Here is a 25,176-nt window from a genome sequence, read left to right on the forward strand (position 1 = left end):
TAATCACTTTACTATTGCGAAGAAATGAAAACACGTAAGTTTCACGAGTTTTTCACTATTTTCCGTGGAATAAAAATTACATCAAATTGCGCGTTCACGAAAATATTCTTTGTTTTACTTACAAATTTGGCAGTTTGCTTGCTGAAAACCGATAATGCAACTCAAAAGCATTAACACACTATAAAGAAGGTATTCGCATCACTCAACTATCATGATACATTCTAGTTTGTGAAATATTAGAAGTGTCCATCATACCCGCAGTGTCCGTCTTTACCTACTTTCCCCTATATGGAGATTTGTATGGAAAAACGAACTTTTTTGCATTTTCTATTCTAATAAGCTCAAAATGGCCCAAACCATAGGTTTCATGACTTCAGATGGTAGGCTTTTTGATGCCCAACAACTTAGCCGAAGACATTAAAGAGCTAGGGTGTCCCAAAAAAATACTAGAGCTGTTCAAAGTTGAGTATGTCGAAATGTTGCAAATCATTTTTTCTGCCAACACTGCCAGTGTACCGGCGTCAGTCAGATTTCCATCTGAAGCAACCTCTGAAACACGTTGTAGACTTTACCTACGCCTAGAATATTGACCTAAATTTGTTTGCTTGATCCAGTTGAGTGTATAAACTCGTTACGACAGGTTACTTCTGATGGGAATCCTACTGACACCGGTGCATTGGTAATGTTGGCAGAAAACAAGATTTTCTGCATTTAAATCGACATACTCAACTTTGAACAGCTATAGCTCTTTTTAGGGACATCCTAGCTCTTCAGTGTCTTCTGCAAAGTTGTTCGGCATCTAAATTACTATACTTTAACATAATGTAGTGCATTATTAGGGCATTATTGAGCTTTCTAGAAAGGTAAATGCTAAAAAGTGCGGCGCGCCGAGTCCAAATCATCGGCGGCGGCGGCGCGGCGTGGCGGTGCACAGGACTAATATATATATATATATATATATATATATATATATATATATATATATATATATATATATATATATATATATATATATATATATATATATATATATATATATATATATATATATATATATATATATAACAATGTTACATTAAAAGCAGGAAATAATCTACTAATTTACATAGCAGCTACATTTATGTCGTCGTTACATAACATCACTACAAGTATTGTTACGTAACAAAAATAATAATGTTACATAACGTTACATTTCTTCAGTATAACTACAATGTTACAGTTATGTTACCACAATGTAACATTGTAATGTTACAATGTTATGTAAAAAAGTGGGAAATAGAAACCTTCCACTCACTTCCAGCTAACGTAAAACTAACATAACATCGTAACAGTGTTACGTAACTTTCTATATAATGTTACGTTACAATGTTGGCCGGGAGGCTTTGTTATTTCTATCAAGTTCAGATAGGGTAAGGAACAGCTTAAGCAGTGGCGCCTCAGTCAAAGAAAACGGCCATCAAACACCTGAATTTTGATCATTATTGACACTTTCAATTAACAGCTGTCTTACGAATGTACCGTTCCACACAGAAAAATCTTTGAATAAACATCAATATAAAAATCAACCAAAATAGCCGCCATCCAGGCTCCACTTCGGATGCTGAAGAAAATTCCCTGCAAAACAGATGCAAACTGCTTAAAATACGTTCGGGGTTATTGGAATAGTGTCCTTCGATTGGAAACTTTGATTGATTAATGTTGAAGTTTGCTAGATCACAATCTGAAAATAGGTGCTGGCAGAGAAAAAGGTTGCGAACTAATTGATACGTTCATGTTTGTTTTTCACCCTTTCGACTCAATACACAGGAGACTCTTAAAGCTGCTTAAAATATGTTCCCTACCCTATATTTGTGTTACCCGTTTGTTATAATCGTTTGATCGGGTTCAAAGTTAGCGTGTCACTGTAGAACATTATGTTAAAAACGTTTATGTTATAAATAAAAAAAATGCATTGAACCGAGCAAGTCAATATTGAGCTGTGTAACACACAACTATTCGTAACCCGTGGCATACGAAATAGGATTTTACTACTCGTCACTCCAACCGTTTCCATTAGAAGCCTGCTTTAACAACAAAACAATTAAAAGCAATTATGAAATATTGGGTCCGAAGCTTCAAGAAAAGCAAACGTTTTGCAAATGGAAAATATGATACGAACATAATTTGTTTCGACACCCGAAGCCTGAGAATAAACCCATGTTGAAGTCCTTTGACAATCAAATGGCCCGATTCTTCTAATAGCAAATTTCTTCATTCCACCAGCTCACCTCGTTTTGACCTGGAAGCGCACTAACTGCTGTCAAAACCCTTCTTTATTCGCTCGATTTTGACCCAGTTTTGACCTGCCGTGCTGCCCGAAGCGCACTGAAAAAATTTGTCAGCTTCAACCCACCACCGCACGTGCTAGGTTTGTAAACAATTGTCTGGCATCTCTTCCTTACATGCGTCTTAAATGGCGATGACGTTTTATTATTTCTCGGCAGTTTGTGGAATTAAGAAATTCGCTATAAGATTCGAAATCACGACCACCCGCTGGAAACGGTAAGATCTAATGTCATCTATTTTTTTTTTTTTTTTGAAAAATCGACTCTGGGACTCTAGCCGTTGTAACCGTCGGTTCCAAAGAACATCTTCAACCCAAGAGATTTGCCAAATTCACTTCAAACAGGCAGTCGTTCTCCTACGTTCGACCCTGAAAATCGTGCTGATAATTCGATTCGAGTAGCAACAGAAATACTACATCTACCCTACCAAAGTACGTTAATAGAAAGGTATTCTGGACTCGAAGTGTGTCGATACACGATTCACACATACACTCTTAACTATGACGTGTTAGCTTTAATGGAGTGCGGCAAACTGACACAAAACCAATTGCGACGGGTGACTTGGTAATCGTGCTAGATGAAATTGTACGCAACAGGTGGGTTAGAGGAAGGGTCATAAAGATATTTCCGGGCAAGAATGGTAGGGCTCGATGAGCCGGAGTGCAAACAGCAAACAGAATTAAATCAAAAGAATACTTAACGTACTACATCTCTTTTGTGAGTGTCCACATTTACCTTCGTAGTGTCCATCTTACCCACCCCAAGTGTCCGTCTTTCCCAACCATGTCAAAAAACAGCAATTTGTAGTCTTATTTTTGAAGACCCAAAACACATAAAACTTGAAGGAAGTTCACTAATACCAAAAATGATTATGAAAACAAATGACCTTAAGTTTCAATTTGTATGACTACTGCGATATAAATAGCAATACCTAAGTAATTATTTAGATTAAACCTTAGGGTGTCCGTCTTTACCTACTTTCCCCTAAATTTGAAATGCAATGCGTCAAGCGAAGACAAAACCAATCGACTTCCGATAAATTTAGGATTGTTTGGGGCCCCGAATAGAACAAGAAAACCTGGTTCTAGCCTTCTGCTATCAAGTTTCGTTTTTTCCATATAACGATTCCCCATATATATATATATATATATATATATATATATATATATATATATATATATATATATATATATATATATATATATATATATATATATATATATATATATATATATATATATATATATATATATATATATATATATATATATATATATATATATATATATATATATATATATATATATATATATATATATATATATATCTACTATATAAAAATGGAATTCCGTAACGCTTGATCTTATTGATATTATTCCCTCAGTATCTGAGGTGTACAGTATTCATCATCATTTTGAATCGTTCTAAATCAAAAATAATAAGCGGTGACATGTTTTTTTTACATTAAAATGCTTGTTGATGTTCAGAAAAAACATTTGAGGGAAAATGAAAAATATATGATTACAAAAACTTGAGATGTTATTCACAAAACTACGTAAAACATGCAAAATTATGACTTTTTATGCTGAATTTGCCTCTAAATCAAAATTCAAAGCGATGACATGTGGTTATTTTTCCATTAAAATGTTTGCTAACGTTCAGGAAAGACATTTGAGGAAAAATCAAAAGTATCTGATTACTAAAACTTGAGATGTTATTCACAAAACTACGTAAAACATGCAAAATTATGACTTTTTATGCTGAGTTTGCCTCTAAGTCAAAATTCAAAGCGATGACATGTGATTATTTTTTAATTAAAAAGTTTGTTAACGTTCAGGATAGACATTTGAGGAAAAATAAAAAGAATCTGATTATTAAAACTTGAGATAGTATTCACAAAACTACGTAAAACATGCAAAATTATGACTTTTTATGCTGAATTTGCCTCTAAATCAAAATTCAAAGCGATGACATGTGATTATTTTTCCATTGAAATGTTTGTTAACGTTCTGGAAAGACATTTGAGGAAAAATAAAAAGTATATGATTACTAAAATTTAAGATATTATTCACAAAACTACGTAAAACATGCAAAATTATGACTTTTTATGCTGAATTTGCCTCTAAATCAAAATTCAAAGCGATGACATGTGGTTATTTTTCCATTAAAATGTTTGCTAACGTTCAGGAAAGACATTTGAGGAAAAATAAAAAGTATCTGATTACTAAAACTTGAGATGTTATTCACAAAACTACGTAAAACATGCAAAATTATGACTTTTTATGCTGAATTTGCCTCTTAATCAAAATTCAAAGCGATGACATGTGGTTATTTTTCCATTAAAATGTTTGTTAACGTTCAGGAAAGACATTTGAGGAAAAGTAAAAAGTATCTGATTACTAAAACTTGAAATATTATTCACAAAACTACGTAAAACATGCAAAATCATGAGTTTTTAGCTGAATTTGCCTCTAAATCAAAATTCAATGCGATGACATGTGATTACTGTTTCATTAAAATGTTCGTTCGTTTTGAGGAAAAATAGAAGGTATCTCAATGCTAAAAGTTGAGATATAATTCACAAAACTACGTATGTTTGAAGATGATTTATGTATACAGCACAACAATACCGCACGCTAGCCTTCTAATAGCGTTCTTGATCAACCAGATTAGTTGGGAGAATTCGTTATCTATATTGTTTTTAGCACATTTTGCATGTTGTTGGATAAGTACAACGATCCACCGTGTCCCAGTGCTGAGCCGACGAAAATCTTTTCGACCTGATCGGGGATTGAACCCGATATCACAACCGTGTGAGAGCCAATCGACATCGCTAACCACAGAGCCACGGGGAATACAGAATACAGAAAAACGCATCAAAATACTTTTTTTTAAATTTATACGTATTATACAGTCCCTCTACAATTATGGATCAGTCAACGTGTTGCCTGAAAGTTCAAAAATGAATATAAAATCGGAAAAATTATCAACCACGAATGCTTTACTATCTATTTCTGTGTTCTGATGTATACTTTCGATCGACAATTAGTTTTTTTGCAGCTGATGTGTGTAAATCGGTTAGGAAGAAAAATATCATTTGCATAGCAAAAGACACAATTATGGGTCGCTTTCGGCATTCAAGATCATTTAGTCTATAAAATCATCAAAAAAAGTTATTAGTTTAGTTTTAAAGTTGTTTATTTTCTAGCTCATTTGCGTTAGCTTGACGGAGCAGTGTTTACAATACATTTTATTTTTACAGGGTAAAAACAAACTTGTTAGAGGGAGTCATCGCTACACCCGATTTACTGGGGTTAGTATGGTTTTACCGATTTCTGGTTGGGGGTTGTTGGGTTGGGAGCTTGAGTTTGTTTGTATTATTAAGTAATTATTAACTATAACTATTCTAAGATAAATATAAACTAATTTCTAATTACTAGTGAATAAATTTTCGCACATGTATTACACTGCATTTCACATTGCACCGAATTATCGTGATCTCGAAACAGGTACAGCACTGTATCCAATCAGGTTTCGAGTTTTTGTGTCTCCAGCACAAGGTACACCAGTCATTCAGTGAAAGAAGGATGAGTAATCTGATAAGATACAAAAAAACGTTTATTTTAGAGTTTAATATCCGCATTTTTCAAAAAACAGTATAGCTCTGACATATACTGGAGATCACCACTTCCCAAAATGTCTCTAACGGGTACATTTGCTTGTCTTCCTCGGGCCCGAAGGGAATCTATTAGCTTGGACCTAACATCAGAGTATTCGGCACACGACCAAACAACGTGCTCGATGTCGTGGTAGCCATTGCCACAAACGCAGTGATTACTGTCCACAAGTCCTATACGAAAGAGATGCATGTTTAACGTGTAGTGATTGGACATAAGTCTTGACATCACTCGAATGAAGTCCCGACCTACATCCAACCCCTTGAACCATGCTTTCGTCGATACCTTAGGAGAAATGGAATGTAGCCACCGTCCCAGTTCATCTGTATCCCATGATAATTGCCAACTATTGAGTGTTCTCTGACGCAAAATACTATAAAATTCATCATAAGCAATTGGTCTACTATAAATATCGCCATCAATAGCACCCACCTTAGCTAAAGAGTCAGCCTTTTCATTGCCCGGAATGGAACAATGAGAAGGTACCCACGCTAAGGTAACCCGGTAATTTTTATCTGTTAAAGCACTTAAAAACCGACGTATTTTCCCCAGGAAATACGGGGTGTGCTTCACAGTCTTCATCGATCGCAGAGCCACAATGGCACTGAGACTGTCTGTGAAGATGAAGTAGTGGTCTATGGGTAGGGTTTCGATGATCCCAAGGGAGTACTGAATAGCAGCAAGTTCTGCGGTGTACACGGAAGCAGGAGCATCGAGTTTGTAGGAGGCGGTAAAATTTTCGTGGAAAACACCGAAGCCAGTGGACTCATCTAGATTAGATCCGTCAGTGAAAAACCTTTTATCACAACTAACATGTTTGAACTTATCGGAAAAAATCTTAGGGATCTCTTGCGGTCGTAATTGATCCGGGATACCAGAAATGTCTTGTTTCATGGTGGTGTCGAAGAATATAGCATTATTAGAAGTATTTAAAAGTGTGACATTGGAGGAATCGTATGAAGAAGGATTAATATTTTGAGCCATATAGTCAAAATATAAAGTCATTAATCTGGATTGAGATTGAAGGTCGACCAACCTCTCGAAATTTTCAATTACTAATGGGTTCATGATCGTACATCGAATAAGTAACCGGTAAGAGAGATTCCAAAAACGATGTTTCAACGGAAGAATACCCGCTAGCACTTCAAGACTCATCGTATGGGTCGACTGCATGCAACCTAAGGCAATACGCAAACAACGATATTGTATTCTTTCTAGTTTTATAATGTGTGTTTTCGCAGCAGAGCGAAAGCAGAAACAACCGTATTCAAGAACTGACAGTATCGTTGTTTGGTATAACCTTAGCAGGTCTCTTGGGTGAGCACTCCACCTAGTTCCAGTAATCGTACGAAGAAAATTAATCCTCTGTTGGCATTTTTGTGTCAGATACCTAATATGACAAGCCCAGGTGCATTTAGAGTCGAACCAGACCCCGAGATATTTAGCGACTAAAACCTGAGTGATCGTTTTACCCGTTAGTAGGAGCTGCAGCTGAGCTGGGTTATGCTTCCTAGAAAAAACGACCAGCTCAGTTTTCTCCGGAGAGAATTCGATACCCAGCTTGAGAGCCCATTCAGACAAATTGTCTAAGGTATCTTGCAATGGTCCTTGCAGATCGCTAGCCTCGCTACCAGTAATGGATACAACGCTATCGTCTGCAAGTTGTCGTAGCGTGCATGAATTGGCAAGACATTCATCGATGTCATTAACGTAAAAATTATATAAGAGAGGGCTTAAACATGAGCCCTGGGGAAAACCCATGTAACTAATTCGGGAAGTTGTCGAATCACCATGTGAGAAATACATATGCTTTTCTGACAACAAATTGAGCAAAAAATTATTCAAATTTGGTGAAAGTCCCTGCGAATGAAGTTTCTCGGTTAAAACTCCTACAGAGACAGAGTCAAATGCCCCCTTAATGTCCAAGAATGCAGAAGCCATTTGCTCTTTTCGAGCAAAGGCGAGTTGAATTTCAGTAGAAAGCAACGCTAGGCAATCGTTCGTTCCTTTGCCCCGGCGGAAGCCAAATTGAGTATCTGAAAGTAAACCATTTGTTTCGACCCATTTGTCTAACCGTAAGAGGATCATTTTCTCCATTAATTTCCGGATGCAGGAGAGCATAGCAATCGGCCTATAAGAATTGTGATCAGAGGCAGGTTTTCCGGGTTTTTGAATAGCAATGACTTTTATCTCCCTCCAGTCGTGCGGAACAATGTTTAGCTCAAGAAACTTGTTGAACAAGTTCAACAAGCGTCTTTTTGCAGAATCGGGTAGATTCTTCAACAAGTTGAATTTAATTCTATCCAACCCTGGAGCTTTATTGTTGCACGGAAGGAGAGCCATTGAAAATTCCAACATCGAAAATGGGGGCTCTTCCGTAGTTACTGAAAACGCGTCGCGAAGAATCTTCTGTTCCGGTACAGAGTCCGGACAGACCTTTTTGGCAAAATCGAGTATCCAGCGGTCTGAATACTCCTCGCTCTCATTCGAAACGTTACGATTCCGCATGCGCCTGGCGGTATCCCAAAGAGTGCTCATCGCTGTTTCCCTCGATAACGCGTTTACAAACCGCCGCCAGTATCCGCGTTTTTTCGCTTTCATTAAGCTCTTCATCTGCCTGTCCAGTACCTCGTACCTTCGAAGCAGCTTAACCGAGCCATACTTTCGGTAGTCCTTATATGCCGAGGACCTTCGCGCGTACAGTTCAGAGCACTCTTTGTCCCACCACTTGGTAGGAGGACGCCGTCTAATTGTTATCCCGGGTATCGGTTTGGTCTGAGCTTGAGTCGCGGCGTCGATGATCAAGCCAGAAAGGAACGCGTATTCTTCCTCCGGAGGAAGTTCCTCGTGAGATTCGAGATTTTCCGCTATGATAGTCTCATAACGCTTCCAATCAATGTTACGTGTGAGGTCGTATGACATATTGATTGGATTCGCGGGAGTTGAACCATTAGCAATTGAAATAACGATTGGAAGATGATCACTACCGTGAGGATCATTGATTACTTTCCACTGGCAATCTAACGCTAGTGATGTCGAGCAAAGGGATAGGTCAAGCACGCTTTCACGTGCTGGAGGATTAGGTACACGTGTCGCTTCCCCAGTATTCAAAAGTGTCATATTGAAGTCGTCGATCAAGTTACACATTAAAGAAGATCGGGCGTCGTCGTATTGCGATCCCCATTGCAAACAGTGGGAGTTAAAATCTCCCAAAATCAAAAAAGGTGCGGGAAGCAATTCTGCTATGTCAGGAAGTTGCCTCTGTTCAATCCGCACGGATGGAGGAATATAAATCGAAGCAATGCAAAGGTCTTTTCCATTCATATTTGTTTGAATGGCAACGACTTCAATATTCGAGATCCGAGGGAGGTTGATTCTAAAAAAGGAGTAGCACTTTCTGATCCCTAAAAGTACCCCTCCACCATGTGAGTCTCGGTCTTGACGGATTATGTTAAAATCGTGGAAATTGGGTTGATTATTTGAATTTAGAAAAGTTTCACAAAGCGCAAAAGCGTCACAATTATAAGTGTTTATCAAATGAGAAAACAAATCGAGTTTGGGGATGATACTTCTGCAATTCCACTGTAATACAGTGATAAAATTCCTAACCTCGTTCGCCGTATTAGTCATCGAAAGATATGATAGCTGAAATGAGGGGCCAAGTTGCTGCCAGTTGTTTCAAAGGTGTTTTCACTGTTGGGAGAAGGGCAAGAAGAATGTTTTTAAGGGGATCTGTTATGTTGAATGTTTTGAATATCCAGTCCACAATATCAGAGAAATTTATAAACCCTGTTTCTTTTTTATCCTCTGATCGAGAAATGGGTGCACGAGGGGTTTTTGGTGCCCCAGGAAGCGGTGGGTACTCCTGGTTAGATTTGAAATTAAAACCGGGAGGTACTTGCTTCGGTTTTTCTTCACCGCTTCCTTGTTGCGTAGGCTTATTGGTCGTTCCGCTAGGGGTTATCTTACGACCTTTGCGAGAAAGATTAGGAGAGTTTACTATTCTCCTCTTCCTAGATCCTTCTGGCATGGCATAAGAACACCCTTCGACGGGATCGTCAGATGTACCCTCATCGGTTGGCAAAAAGGAAAAGATGTTTCCTGTCGAAGGTGGCTCAGCTCTCTTTAGCATTTCTGCAAAAGAGCGCTTTGATCGTTCTCTGAGGGAACGCTTTATTTTCTCCTCGCGCTGTTTGTACGCGGGACATGCCGAAAGGTCATGCCGAGTTCCCTCGCAGTAAAGACACTTTTCAGTATCCTCACTGCAAGCGGTCTCAGCATGATTTCCTCCGCACTTGCTGCAGCGTGCCTTGTTGCAGCAGTAGGTGGCTGTATGACCTAACTGCTTGCAGTTTTGGCAATGCATGACCCGCGGTACGAACAGGCGTACAGGCAGACGAACCCTGTCCAAAAGGACGTAGTTCGGCAGAGCAGATCCAGCGAAGGTTATCCGGAAGGATCCGAAGGGGAGAATTTATTCTTCCCTTCTACGATGGATACTGAATGCAGTTGCTTGACATCCAGTATTTTTACATTTTTCATTAAGGGGTTCTTGAAACAGCCAGCCCCATAACGAAAAATGTCATCGACTGTGAGATTCCCTTCGGTAATCACACCGTCGATCTCCACGTCCTTGGCAGGGATGTACACGCGATACTCTCGCGTAAAGAGCTCGCAGCTAGCAATCGCGTTTGCTTGCTTCAAGCATCCCACGACAACTCGCAGTTTATTCGGTCTCACCTTGGTTATTTAGGTTACGGCCGAAAACTTTTTTGCCAGGTCCTTGCCAATTTGTATAATGTTTAACGGCTTCTTTATGGGCCGGAAAAAGACAAAAAATGGACCTATAGCGGCATCTGGGTAAGCTTTTACCCGTACCTCCGGAGCTTCCGGTACTGGGCTAGGTACAGGGGAGGGTACAGGGGTGGTAGAGGGGACATGAGGGGAGGTGGTGGGGGAGATTTCGATTTCTTCCCCAATCGTTTCTACATCCAAGAATGATTCCACCTGCATGTTGTCCATTTTTTGCGGGAGCGTTTCGCTCTACCGCTAACTCGCGGTAAAAAAACCGTATATGGAGGGGAATCAAAAAAAAGTTTACTAAATGAAAAAACAATTTGTTCAAATATAATCGTTCAAAATCAAAAAAAGTCAGTGGTAGTTAAAGGGTTAAGAAATGAAACACAATACTTAACAAGATAATCCTGACCAACGTACTGCCGTACGCTTTTCCGTGCCGCAAGCGGGGTAGCCAGAATCCGGCGGTGCGCGGGGGAGTGCTTCTACTGCTGGACTGTCAGCTATTGTCGCAGAGGTGGCTTCACGTGCTGCAAGCGGGGATGGATGCGGCGATGCGGGGGATAGTTCTTCTGCCGCTATACTGTCGGCTATTGTCACCAAGGCTGGATCACTTTTCTGCTAGCGATGTAGCCAGCACCCGGTGGTGCGGGATATAATTCCTGCTGCTGTGCGCAGCCTATTATCACCACGGCACTGACTGACCCGAAAACAAAACCGTGACCGAAATGTATTGTTGAGCAAAAGACGTGCGAATCGATACGGACTGAAATAATATGCGTCTATTCGCTTCGCAAGCAAAACAGCTTCTGATCAAAAAAAGTTATCTAAAAAGTTATTTCATTGTTGTAAAAGCTTGATAATGTTGTAAAAGCTTGATCATTTCATTAAGTCTTGATGTATTATCATGCAAAAGTAATAAAAACACCGCAAAATGTAGCATTTCTACAATTATGGGTCACTTTACTTAATGCACGAAGCAGAATTATTTTTTTCGGTGACATTTTCAAAATGAAATCATTTCAATCGTGTGAATAAGGTTACAAGTGAGTGCCAATAAAAATAGAAATAAAAAACGGCGACTTCCGATTTCAGCAAAATAACTCAAGAGCTATTTGGCCAACAATTTCAATACTTCCAAAAGTAGAACTCCTTATGTCTTTTTGAAATCCAAAATGGCGACTTCCAGTTTCTGTAAATCAGCCTTAAATCACAAAATGCAATCAAATAAGGAAACTTCCGTTCTGTGCGTTCTCGGAATATTGAAGTACTAAAAGTGATGATGGACATATAAGATGTGAAATATTTTTTAAGTGGGTTGAGCTAATGCAACAATGAAGCAAAAAAAAAATCTTGGCTTCGAAACCTTTGATCCCGTGCATCGCCGGGAGCGTTCAACTAGTATACTATATAAAAATGGAATTCCGTAACGCTTGATCTTATTGATATTATTCCCTTAGTCTCTGTGGTGTACAATAATCATCATCATTTTGAATCGTTCTAAATCAAAAATAATAAGCGGTGACATGTAGGTTTTTTAACATGAAAATGTTCGCTGATGTTCAGGAAAGACATAAGTTATAAAAAATAGTTATCTAATTACTAAAACTTGAGATATTATTCACAAAACTACGTAGAACATGCAAAATTATGACTTTCTGTGCTAAATTTGCCTCTAAATCAAAATTCAAAGCGATGACATATGATTCTTTTTTCACTAAAATGTTTGTTGATGTTCAGGGAAGACATTCGAGGAAAAATAATTAGTATCTGATTACTAAAACTTGAGATATTATTCACAAAACTACGTAAAACATGCAAATTATGACTTTTTATACTTAATTCGTCTCCAAATCAAAATTCAAAGCGATGACAAGTGATTCTTTTTTCATTGAAATGTTCGTTGATGTTTAGGAAAGATATTTGAGAAAAAATAATAGGTATTTATTTACTAAAACTTGAGATATTATTCACGAAACTACGTAAAACACGCAAAATTATGACTTTCTGTGCTAAATTTGCCCCTAAATCAAAATTCAAAGCGTTCACATATGATTTTTTACACTAAAATGTTTGTTAATGTTCAGGAAAGACATGTGAAAAAAAATAATTGGTATCTGATTACTAAAACTTGAGATTTTATTCACAAAACTACGTAAAACAAGCAAAAATATGCTGAATTTGCCTCTAAATCAAAATTTCAAGCGATGACATGTGATTTTTTTACATTAAAATGTTTGTAAACGTTTAGGAAAGACATTTGAAGGAAAGTAACAAGTATCTGTTTACTAAAACTTGAGACTTTATTCACAAAACTACGTAAAACTTGCAAAATTATGACTTTTTATGCTGAATTTGCCTCTTAAACAAAATTCAAAGCCATGACATGTGATTCTTTTTTCATTAAAACGTTTGTTAATGTCCAGGAAAGACATTTGAGGAAAAATAAATAGTATATGATTACTAAAACTTGAGATATTATTCACAAAACTACGTGAAACATGCAACTTTATGACTTTTTATGCTGAATTTGCCTCTAAATCAAAATTTAAAGCGATGATATGTGATTCTTTTTACATTAAAATATTTGTAAACGTTTAGGAAAGACATTTGAAGGAAAGTAAGTCTGTTTACTAAAACTTGAGATTTTATTCACAAAACTACCTAAAACTTGCAAAATTATGACTTTTTATGCTGAATTTGCCTCTAAATCTAATTTCAAAGCGATGACATGTGATTCTTTTTTCATTAAAATGTTTGTTAACGTTCAGGAAAGACATTTGAAGTAAAGTAACAAGTATCTGATTACTAAAACTTGAGATATTATGCACGAAACTACCCAAAACACGCAAAGTAATGGCTTTCTGTGCTAAATTAGCCTCTAAATCAAAATTCAAAGCGTTGACATATGATTTTTTTTCACTAAAATGCTTGTTAACGCTCAGGAAAGACATTTGAGGATAAATAAAATGTATATGATTACTAAAACTTGAGATATTATTCACAAAACTGCGTGAAACATGCAAAATTATGACTTTTTATGCTGGATTTGCCTCTAAATCAAAATTTAAAGAGATGACATGTGATTCTTTATTCATTAAAATGTTTGTTTATGTTAAAATATAAAATGTATGTTTGAAGATGATTTTCTGTATACAGCACAACAATATTGAAGCCTTCTAATAGCGCTCTCGATCAACCAGATTAGTTGAGAAAATTCGTTATCGATATTGTTTTAGCACATTTTGCATGTTGTAGGATAAGAACAACGATACACCGTGCCCCAGAGCTGAGTCGAGAAAAATTGCAGTTCGAAAAGATTCTCGACCTGATCGGGGATCGAACCCGATATCACAACCGTGTGGGAGCCAATCGACATCGCTAACCACAGAGCCACGAGGACCACATACAGCATACAGAATACAGAAAATCACCGAAAATATTTTTTTTAATTTATACGTTTTTATACGATTCCATGCGAAACTTTGACTTTTTATGCGCAATTCGCCTCTGAATCAAAATTCAATGATTTGTTTTTTTTTGCAATAAAATGTTCGTTGTTCTTTTATCTACAATTTTTTTTTGCAGAATAACCCATGTCTCGAGCATGAACATTTTATATTTCTGATGTTTTCGTAGTTTTGTGAATAGTTACATTTTACGGCATTCGATTTACTTTTGTACTTTTGAATTTGAATTTGATTTTTATTGGAGAGCTTTTAAGCAGAAATTCATTCAGCTCTTAATCTTACTGTTTTACTTTTTTTGCGATAATCCAAACTAGAACTCACATTTAGCTGCAGGAAAGGTTACGATTCATTTGTTTGAATATCGATTAAGAGGCAGCTTAAGCATTAAAAATCTTTTATTTTTCTTATTTTCTACAAAGTTTTGTGGATTAAAAAATGGCGACTTCCGGTTTCAGGAAAATAACCTTAAGTGATATATGGCCAACAATTTCAATACTTCCGAAAGTGGACCTCCATACGTCATTTTATAGCGATGACACAATTTTTTTTTTTTCATTTAAATGTTTGTTAACCTTCAGAAAAGACATTTGAAGAAAAATAACAAGTATCTGATTACTAAATTTGATATATTATTAACAAAACTACATGAAACATGCAAATTTATGACTTCTAAAGTGATATTTGGCCAACAATTTCAATACTTTCGAAAATGGAACTCCATACGTCATTTTGAAATCCAAAATGGTGACTTCCAGTTTCTGTTAATCAGCCCAAAATCACAAAAAACAATCCAATATGGGTATTTCCGTTCTGCACGTTCTCAGAATATTGAAGTAGGGTATCGAACGTCTTCGTCAGTGGTTTTCTTCGGTAGTTTAACTGGCGCAATCTTATGCAAAAAAGGTCCGAAGAAAACCACTGACGAAGACGTTCGACACCCTACTTAAAGTGATGATGAAGTATAAGATTTAAATTTTATTTTTTAAGTGAGTTGAGCTAATGTAGCAATGAAATAAAAAAAAAATCTATCTTTGAAACCTTTGATCCCGAGCATCGCCGGGAATGTTCAACTAGTATATATATATATATATATATATATATATATATATATATATATGTATATATATATATATATATATATATATATATATATATATATATATATATATATATATATATATATATATATATATATATATATATATATATATATATATATATATATATATATATATATATATATATATATATATATATATATATATATATATATATATATATATATATATATATATATATATATATATATATATATATATATATATATATATATATATATATATATATATATATATATATATATATATATATATATATATATATATATATATATATATATATATATTAGACCTGTGCGCCGACCATACGCAATTTTGCATGGTGGCCTCACGCAGTGTAACACTTTGCTAAGTACCTCCCCTGTATTTACGTATTTAAGAAGGGTACGGGACACGAGACATATGAACGCTAGGCATATGGATGTTAGGCATAGTATGCTAGGCATACAGACGCGAGGCTTAATGGATGTGATGCATAATGGATACGCGACATACTGCCATATGGCATAACGGACGCGAGGCCGAATGGACGTGATGCCGAATGGACGTGATGCCGAATGGACGGGAGGCCGAATGGACGCAAGGCCGAATGGACTCGAGGCTGAATACGATATTGTATGATCGCATGAGTTCCAATTATCATGACTATGTGTTCCGGATTTGCAACATACATTCCGCAGCAGAGTCTATTGAAAAATATGTTGCACCCTTGATGATTGACAAAAAGCGTCATTCAATGAATTCTATATTTAACTGAGATATTTTTTTCTCTACGTATGTAGTTTAAGCGTAAATATATTCCTAAAGAGTTTAGGTTGGGCATAATATTTTTTCAAATCATGCGGCGCAGACGCATAATCGCGGGCAAGGAAACGTGGCGGCACTAAGCTGCCGTGGTTTCCACAGTCCGTGGCGGCCGCCGACCCGCCGTCGGAAGCGGCGGCCTCTTGCACACAAACGACTGATCTACAAATTTGCTAGGTCTACTCAAACACAGTTCCTTTCCCTTAGTTAAGTCCGAACGAGCGGTAGCGAGTAAGGACATCATTTGCTCGAACAGCGAGTCAGCCGAAGGCCGCGAGTGTATTGCTTTCTAAACGACATCCTGAAGCGAAATACATGTTATTTAAAGAGGGCTGTGATGATGACGATAATACCGTATTCCGCTTCACTTCCCATCGGCCTTGTGTCTATTCGGCCTTGCGTCCATTCGGCCTTGCGTCTATTCGGCCTCGCGTCCCTTCGGCTTCGCGTCCATTCGGCCTCGCGTCCATTCGGCCTCGCGTCCATTCGGCCTCGCGTCCATTCGGCCTCGCGTCCATATACCTCGTGCCCGTATGCCTACCATCCATTATGACTAGCGTTTTATGCCTTGCGTCCGTATGCCTTCCGTCTGTATGCTTAACGGGTTGTTCCCTAAGTGTAAATTATTTTAATTTGTGGAAATTTTATACAATATTTGACATTAAATATTCAGACTTTAGTCTTTTTTATCGAAAGCTAAAAAAAATTTCGAAGTCATTATCAATAATTTGCACGGGGCCAGTTTGCTTCGAGAATATTGTTTCAGTTATTATAACATAAGTTTATATGTTTATTTTTATTTTTAATTTTTTTGTAAACGTTTGAGCAATCCGGGAATATTAAAAAAAATTAAGAAAAAATGATTAGTGGTTTTTCATCTATTTTTTGGTAAAGATTTTAGTTTTCTGTAGAATACTAAGTTTTTTTTTAGATCAATATGCGAGAATTCACTGAAAATCGACTATGTTTTTGCTGAATTTTCCTTACTTTGTTGCTTGGACGTTAAGGCATCGAAAAAAACACTTTCAGCTATTTTCCATTACTATGGTGATATTTGCGGATTTTCCGGTCAGAATGGATTTTCATAGTAATGACATCAGATAGTTCATGTGATTTTGTTGCTTTTTTCAACGCTATTTCGAGCAAACAGAAATTTTCCAGATGGTCATGAAGAATCTGTGGAGTTGTTTAACGAAGAACTCTATTTGAATGAAAAGAGTATCCTATTTTTTCAGTTGTTTCATGGTCAACCTAACAAAATATATGAAAGTTGAAAACGACCCTCTAACGTAAGATCAATCGAATTTTCCCAAAGTCGGTCTACGGTTAATCAAAATGAACTCATCGACAAACTATCTATCTTTTTTTTTCAAAACTAAACGTCTTTGGAAATAGTGTTCCTTGAATTTTTTTTTTGGATTGTTTTTACTTTCTCTGCTTGGTTTATTATTTTTACTTTCCTAGTTTTACTTTGTCTGCTTGGTTTATTATTTTCTGGTTGCTCAATTGTTTAATTACTTGATTTCTTACCATTTTTATTTCTAGTTTTGACATCATGTCAACCCTGACGCAATATTTTTTTTTTATTATCGTTGAATTAACAAAAAACCGAAAATGAGAGTTCAAAGCACACATTATGCGCAATTATAAGTGGTAATCAGTGTCACGCCGCCGCCGATATAAGCCAACGGCGTCACGCCGGCGCGCCGTTCGCTGCCAGGTAAAATGTTTTCTACGCCGCCGCTGCCGATGATATGGTCGGCGCACAGGTCTATATATATATATATATATATATATATATATATATATATATATATATATATATATATATATATATATATATATATATATATATATATATATATATATATATATATATATATATATATATATATATATATATATATATATATGTATATATATATATATATATATATATATATATATATATATATATATATATATATATATATATATATATATATATATATATATATATATATATATATATATATATATATATATATATATATATATATATGGGGAATCGTTATATGGAAAAAACGAAACTTGATACCAGAAGGCTAGAACCAGGTTTTTTTTGTTCTATTCGGAATTTATCGGAAGTCGATTGGTTTTGTCTTCGCTTGACGCATTGCATTTCAAATTTAGGGGAAAGTAGGTAAAGACGGACACCCTAAGGTTTAATCTAAATAATTACTTAGGTATTGCTATTTATATCGCAGTAGTCATACAAATTGAAACTTAAGGTCATTTGTTTTCATAATCATTTTTGGTATAAGTGAACTTCCTTCAAGTTTTATGTGTTTTGGGTCTTCAAATATAAGACTACAAATTGCTGTTTTTTGACATGGTTGGGAAAGACGGACACTTGGGGTGGGTAAGTTGGACACTACGAAGGTAAATGTGGACACTCACAAAAAAGATGTAGTACGTTAAGTATTCTTTTGATTTATGTGTTAAGTGATGGCCATTCATTACTCTACGTTATTAGAGTCCATCTATACATCACGTGAACAGTTTGAGAGGATGGGTTTCGATGAAGGCGAAAATTCTCCGCCTATATGGCCTGTTCTAACTGCTAAGTGATTAATATCTGCTGGTTTCTCTCGCGGGTGTACTTTGTGAACATCTGTAGTACACAACAGATGCTACATGTGAAAATTCTTGGAAAATCCGTGTGTCCATCTTTCCCTACCTTAGTGTGTCCGTCTTGCCCGACCTGGTTGTAAATTTTTCAAACGATCGTAGCTCTTCATCGGAACATCGAAATTCTGCTGGATTTTCACTAGAAAACCGAGGAAAGACTAATTAATCACTTTACTATTGCGAAGAAATGAAAACACGTAAGTTTCACGAGTTTTTCACTATTTTCCGTGGAATAAAAATTACATCAAATTGCGCGTTCATGAAAATATTCTTTGTTTTACTTACAAATTTGGCAGTTTGCTTGCTGAAAACCGATAATGCAACTCAAAAGCATTAACACACTATAAAGAAGGTATTCGCATCACTCAACTATCATGATACATTCTAGTTTGTGAAATATTAAAAGTGTCCATCATACCCGCAGTGTCCGTCTTTACCTACTTTCCCTTATATGGAGATTTGTATGGAAAAACGAACTTTTTTGCATTTTCTATTCTAATAAGCTCAAAATGGCCCAAACCATAGGTTTCATGACTTCAGATGGTAGGCTTTTTGATGCCCAACAACTTAGCCGAAGACACTAAAGAGCTAGGGTGTCCCAAAAAAATACTAGAGCTGTTCAAAGTTGAGTATGTCGAAATGTTGCAAATCATTTTTTCTGCCAACACTGCCAGTGTACCGGCGTCAGTCAGATTTCCATCTGAAGTAACCTCTGAAACACGTTGTAGACTTTACCTACGCCTAGAATATTGACCTAAATTTGTTTGCTTGATCCAGTTGAGTGTATAAACTCGTTACGACAGGTTACTTCTGATGGGAATCCTACTGACACCGGTGCATTGGTAATGTTGGCAGAAAACAAGATTTTCTGCATTTAAATCGACATACTCAACTTTGAACAGCTATAGCTCTTTTTAGGGACATCCTAGCTCTTCAGTGTCTTCTGCAAAGTTGTTCGGCATCTAAAATACTATACTTTAACATCATGTAGTGCATTATTAGGGCATTATTGAGCTTTCTAGAAAGGTAAATGCTAAAAAGTGGGTTTTCCCATATAAATTTTCATACAAATTTGAAATGCAATGCGCCAAGCGGAGACAAAAACAATCGACTCCCGGAAAGTTTAGGGTTGTGTGGGGCCCCAAAACGAACCAAAAAAACTTGTTTCTGGAAAATAAATTATTTTTCCCCACCCTAATATATATATATATATATATATATATAATATATATATATATATATATATATATATATTATATATATATATATATATATATATATATATATATATATATATATATATATATATATATATATATATATATATATATATACACCCAACGCAAACGGGGAACATTTTATTACTTTGGGGCAATTTTTTATTACTTATTGTGTCTTATGACTGCGCATTATACACAATTAGTAACAACTAAAAGTAACAAAAAATATGACGGCCACACGCTTGTATGTGTTTCTGCAGGAGAACATACAGCCAAGCACCACAATGCATGTGTTAGCAAAACTTCACTCGCTGCATTTGTATTGATGCAACGATCAGAATAATTTTTGTCCTCTTCATCCACACATAATGAGAATCTCACCCGTCAACCTCAAATGTCTAATTAGAAACACTTTCGTTTCGTCCCCAGTGTTTACATGAAATGGAAATATGTAATACTGTCTGACCAGAGTTGCCGAAGTTGCGAATATTGTTCTGGATGGGCACGAATTTTGTATTTTCAAACAGGTGCAAATGAGTTTCCATGAACCAATGAGTATGTTTTTTGGATAGCTTGCAAGAAAGCGAATGTTTTTGTTTTTCTCTAACGCAGTTTACAGATCGTGATGTCATTTGGAGACGCATTTGAAGTCTTTGAAATCATCAACGTTTGCATACTCTATGACGGGGAAAATGCTGCTTGGCAGCTCTTGTCATATTCTTTCTTTACTCCGTATGCATACAACGCGCGAACTAATACACGCTCACCGGATGAATTGGAGATTGAAGAAACTTGTAATATGTGCAACATATGCGACGGTGTGTGATTTTTTTTTCTTGCGATGGAAAGGGAGCAGTTTTAGACAGAAAAAATCGTGCATGTGGTTGAAACGACCATTATTAGATAGTCGAACTCCCGTAACACGTGCTAAATATATGACAGTATGTGTTGTTACTTGACCGGGGAAGAATTTTATTGCCTTTTAAGTAATAGGTTTGTTACCTTTAAGGCAATTTTGCGCTATTGCTTCTAAAGTAACAAGGAAAAGTTTTGCGTGTATATAATATATATATATATATATATATATATATATATATATATATATATATATATATATATATATATATATATATATATATATATATATATATATATATATATATATATATATATATATATATATATATATATATATATATATATATATATATATATATATATATATATATATATATATATATATACATATATATATATATATATATATATATATATATATATATATATATATATATATATATATATATATATATATATATATATATTAATATTTATATATATAAACCGCGAAATGTCCGAAATATACTTAAAAACCTAAATTAATCCACCTAGCGGTCAGATCCAGCCTTTCTCATTCAAACATTAATATTTGTAAAAATAGATTTACATGAATGCTTAAATCCAATAAAGAGGTATATTCACTCTTTGGGTTCTAAAATATTGATGTTGTAATTAGAGTATAAAATATGTAATTTGACGTCATGTTAGTGTTTAAGAAATAGCGAAATAAAAGAAATGACTCCTAATTTCGAACAATTTAATCACGAGCGATACCGAAACGTTCAGTTAGTACGATACCACGTTTAAATCATGTTGAGACCATTTATATTGATCAAAGCAGGTATAGTGTTGAATAGTCTTTGAATTTCTTTTCTTTCCAAAACTTTTGAACAGCATATCAAATTGTTATGAAGTTTGTTATTTGTAAGTTTGAGCGATGACTCGTTTGTAGGACACTAGTTATGTTCAGAAAAGTCGTGAGATAATAGACTTTCGTTGTTTTACAAATTAAAACATAACGGTTACTCAAGTTTGATTACAATCAAATGAAAAGGGAACGTATAGGGCAGCCAAACTTTAAAACCACGCGTACAATCATAATTCATCACTAGCCCGTTAATCTGATATCAATATTTTTTAAATCGGTTGTGTAGTTTCTAAGAAAATGAAGTTTCGTGATTTTCACATTTCGATACATTACAGACGAAGTTACAGTCCGATTACAGCAAAATTCAATAGGATGTTATGAGGCTAGACCTTCCATTTGATACTAATTCTATGTAATTCTATGTCAACCATCTCTGAGAAAAGTGAGTGAGTCCAAGTAGTCTTCGGAATATGTTTCTTTTCATTGCTGGATTTTCACATTTTTAAACACAACAGGCAAAGTAATAATCCGTTTGCAAAAAAAATCATTAGAGTCTTATGGGGCAACAAGACCTTCCATATGACACTGATTTTATAAAAATCGGTCCAGCCATCTCTGAGAAACATGAGTGAGATGAAATAGTCTCCAGAACACGTTTCTTTCCATAACTTCTGAACCACAAGTTCAATCTTCATAAAATTCAAAAGTTAGAAGTTTTTCAGGTAGCCCGTTCATTTGAAACCAATTTTGTTTAAATCGGTTGTGTAGTTTCTGAGATATTTATGTTTCGAGATTTTTATGTTCATAGCTTCTGAGATATAAGAGCGATTTTTACATTCTGACGCAGCGCCAAAACTAAAAGCTTAATTACAATGAAATTCAATAGTAACCTAAACGGACCCTTCATTTGACACCAAGGTAGAAAGAATCGGTCAGACCATTTCTGAGAAAAGTGAGTGCGAATAAAAGGTGCACATACACACGCACACACAAACATATACACCTATACATGCATACATGCAGAAAATGCTCAATTCGTCGAACTAAGTTAAGTAGTATATGCCATTCGGCCATTTGGATCACTTTTCTACCTTTTAATTAGCCAGTGATCGTTAGGCGAAAGTCAAAATGTTTACTTTCATTATGTGATTTCACATTTTTATGAACAACGGACAAAGTTACAATCCGATTGCAATGAAATTCAATAGCAACCTATAGGGCAACTAGACCTTTCATTTGACGCTAATTTTGTAAAAATCGGTTCAGCCATCTCTGAGAAAAATGAGTGAGTTTAAACAACCTCAGGATAACTTTTCTTTACATAACTTTTGAACCATACGTTCAATCATAACGAAATTTAAAAGTTAAGGGTTCTGAAGACAGCCCGATCATTTAAAACCAGTTTTATTGAAATCGGTTATGTGGTTACTGAGATATTAATGTTTCATGATTTTTAAATTTTGATACATAACCTCTAAACTAAAAATCCGATTACAATGAAATTCAATAGCAACCTATGGCGCAACTAGACCTTTCATTTGCAATAAATTTTATGAAAATCGGTCCAGCCATCTCTGAGAAAAGTGAGTGAGAAAAAAAAGTTGCACATACACACACACACACATACACACATACATACATACATACAGAAAATGCTCAGTTCGTCGAAAGAGGTCGAGTGGTATATGACATTCGGCCATTGGGATCACTTTTATACCTTTGGTTTTCCCAGTGATTGCTATACCTTTCTAGGAGAAAGGCAAAAATCTTTATTTGCTATGTTTTTAATCGTTTCTGCTGAATACTTTCGAAAAAAAATCGAAAGAGCTATTTACCCTGCAGATCGAGCTGAATATCAAGGAAAAATATAAACATGTCAGCCAAATCAGGAACTAAGTAAGTCAAAATGAGCGATTTGAAAATGAAAAACCACTTCTCTGTAAAATCCGCGTGAATTCTGAAAACCGCGTAAATTCCAAAATCCACGTAAAAGTAAAAATAAATCGTGTAAAAAGGCCGTGAATATTCTTTACACTACACTACTTATTCCCTTGTAGGGTAAGAAACGGCTTAAGCAGTAGCGCCTATTTTAATCAGTCAAAGAAAACAGACCTTAAACTTCTGAATTTTGATCAATATCGACAATTTCAATGATGGAAACGAAATCATCGATTGTCCAGCAGTCTTACTAATATAAGAAATACCGTTAATCACAAAGAAATCTGTGAACAATCTCCATTCGGAACAAATCGACCTATATTGCAGCCATTCAGGAGCCACTTCGGGTGCTGAAAAAAACGCCTGCAAAACAGATTGAAACTGCTTAAAATAGGTTCGGGGTGATTGGAATACTGTTCTTTCGATTGGTAACTTTAACTGATTATTGTTAAAATTTGCGAACTTAGTTTTACATTCTGAAAACAAGTTCTGACAGAGAAAATGATAGAGAACAGATTAATATACTTCTGTTTGAATTTCACCCAACTCATTTCGAGTATTTCGTCTCAATACACTAGCGGTTCCTAAAGCTGCTTGGAATATGTTCCCTACCCTATATTTTAATTGTTCCTGCAGCCTTGTTTCACTGCTGACTACCGACTGGCAATGAACATCCATTGCGAGAGGGATAGATCTAAAAAATCTAAGAGAATTACACACGATTTCACTTAGCTGCTCAGTTTGATTCGTTCAGGGTGAAGTCCCGGTTAGTAAAAGTTGGCACTCGAGGTGCACCAACAGAACTATCTTGCGACTATTTGCATGTCGCATCACCAGCAGCTAGCAATGGGCAATCTTTGAAAAATAATCGATTTTCCCAAATCGATTAATCAAAGTCAATAACAGCGATTTATAAGAAAATCGTGCCTGAAAAATCGATCCAACAAAAAATCGATTTTTGTTCGGTATAAGCTTTTTGCGACATTTTTTGGCTACTATTATGGAGATTTTGTTTTGTTTGCGTTTTCTGGTTTATCAATCATTTTCAACGAGTTTTCGTATACAACATCTACTAACGATACGGCATTTTTAGTTTATTGCCATCTTTTTTTTACCGCGTGTACTCTTTTGGCGGTTTTTTTCTACTAAGAATTTTCGCTGTCGCTCATCCCATAGACCATTTCACGAGACGTTTGTGAACTTGATTCATGAACGAAATATAATGCACGTGAAAGCATTATCAACATCAGCAGGATCCGTGACACCTGTCAGTTCGTGAAATGGTCTATTTTTTTTGGATGCACTAAGAGCAATCCAAACCTGTATAATTGGGTTGTTCAGCTATTCACGGATTTCCGATTTTTATATATCATCCAGAAGAGTGTAATTTTCTAAGCAAAACGTGATTTTTTAAAACTTTATATCATTTTCTTTCGGTTTTTCAATGACA

General features: G+C 35.6%; 1 protein-coding gene across 4 annotated transcripts in view; it reads left to right on the forward strand.

Annotated features, from left to right (window-relative positions):
- Positions 1-25,176, forward strand: part of LOC129730624 (polypeptide N-acetylgalactosaminyltransferase 2-like) — a 50,529-nt gene that overhangs the window by 13,129 nt on the left and 12,224 nt on the right. The gene's annotated exons all lie outside the window — the stretch shown is intronic.

The sequence above is a fragment of the Wyeomyia smithii genome, chromosome 3, assembly GCF_029784165.1.
Source record: "Wyeomyia smithii strain HCP4-BCI-WySm-NY-G18 chromosome 3, ASM2978416v1, whole genome shotgun sequence".
NCBI classification, from domain to species: domain Eukaryota; kingdom Metazoa; phylum Arthropoda; class Insecta; order Diptera; family Culicidae; genus Wyeomyia; species Wyeomyia smithii.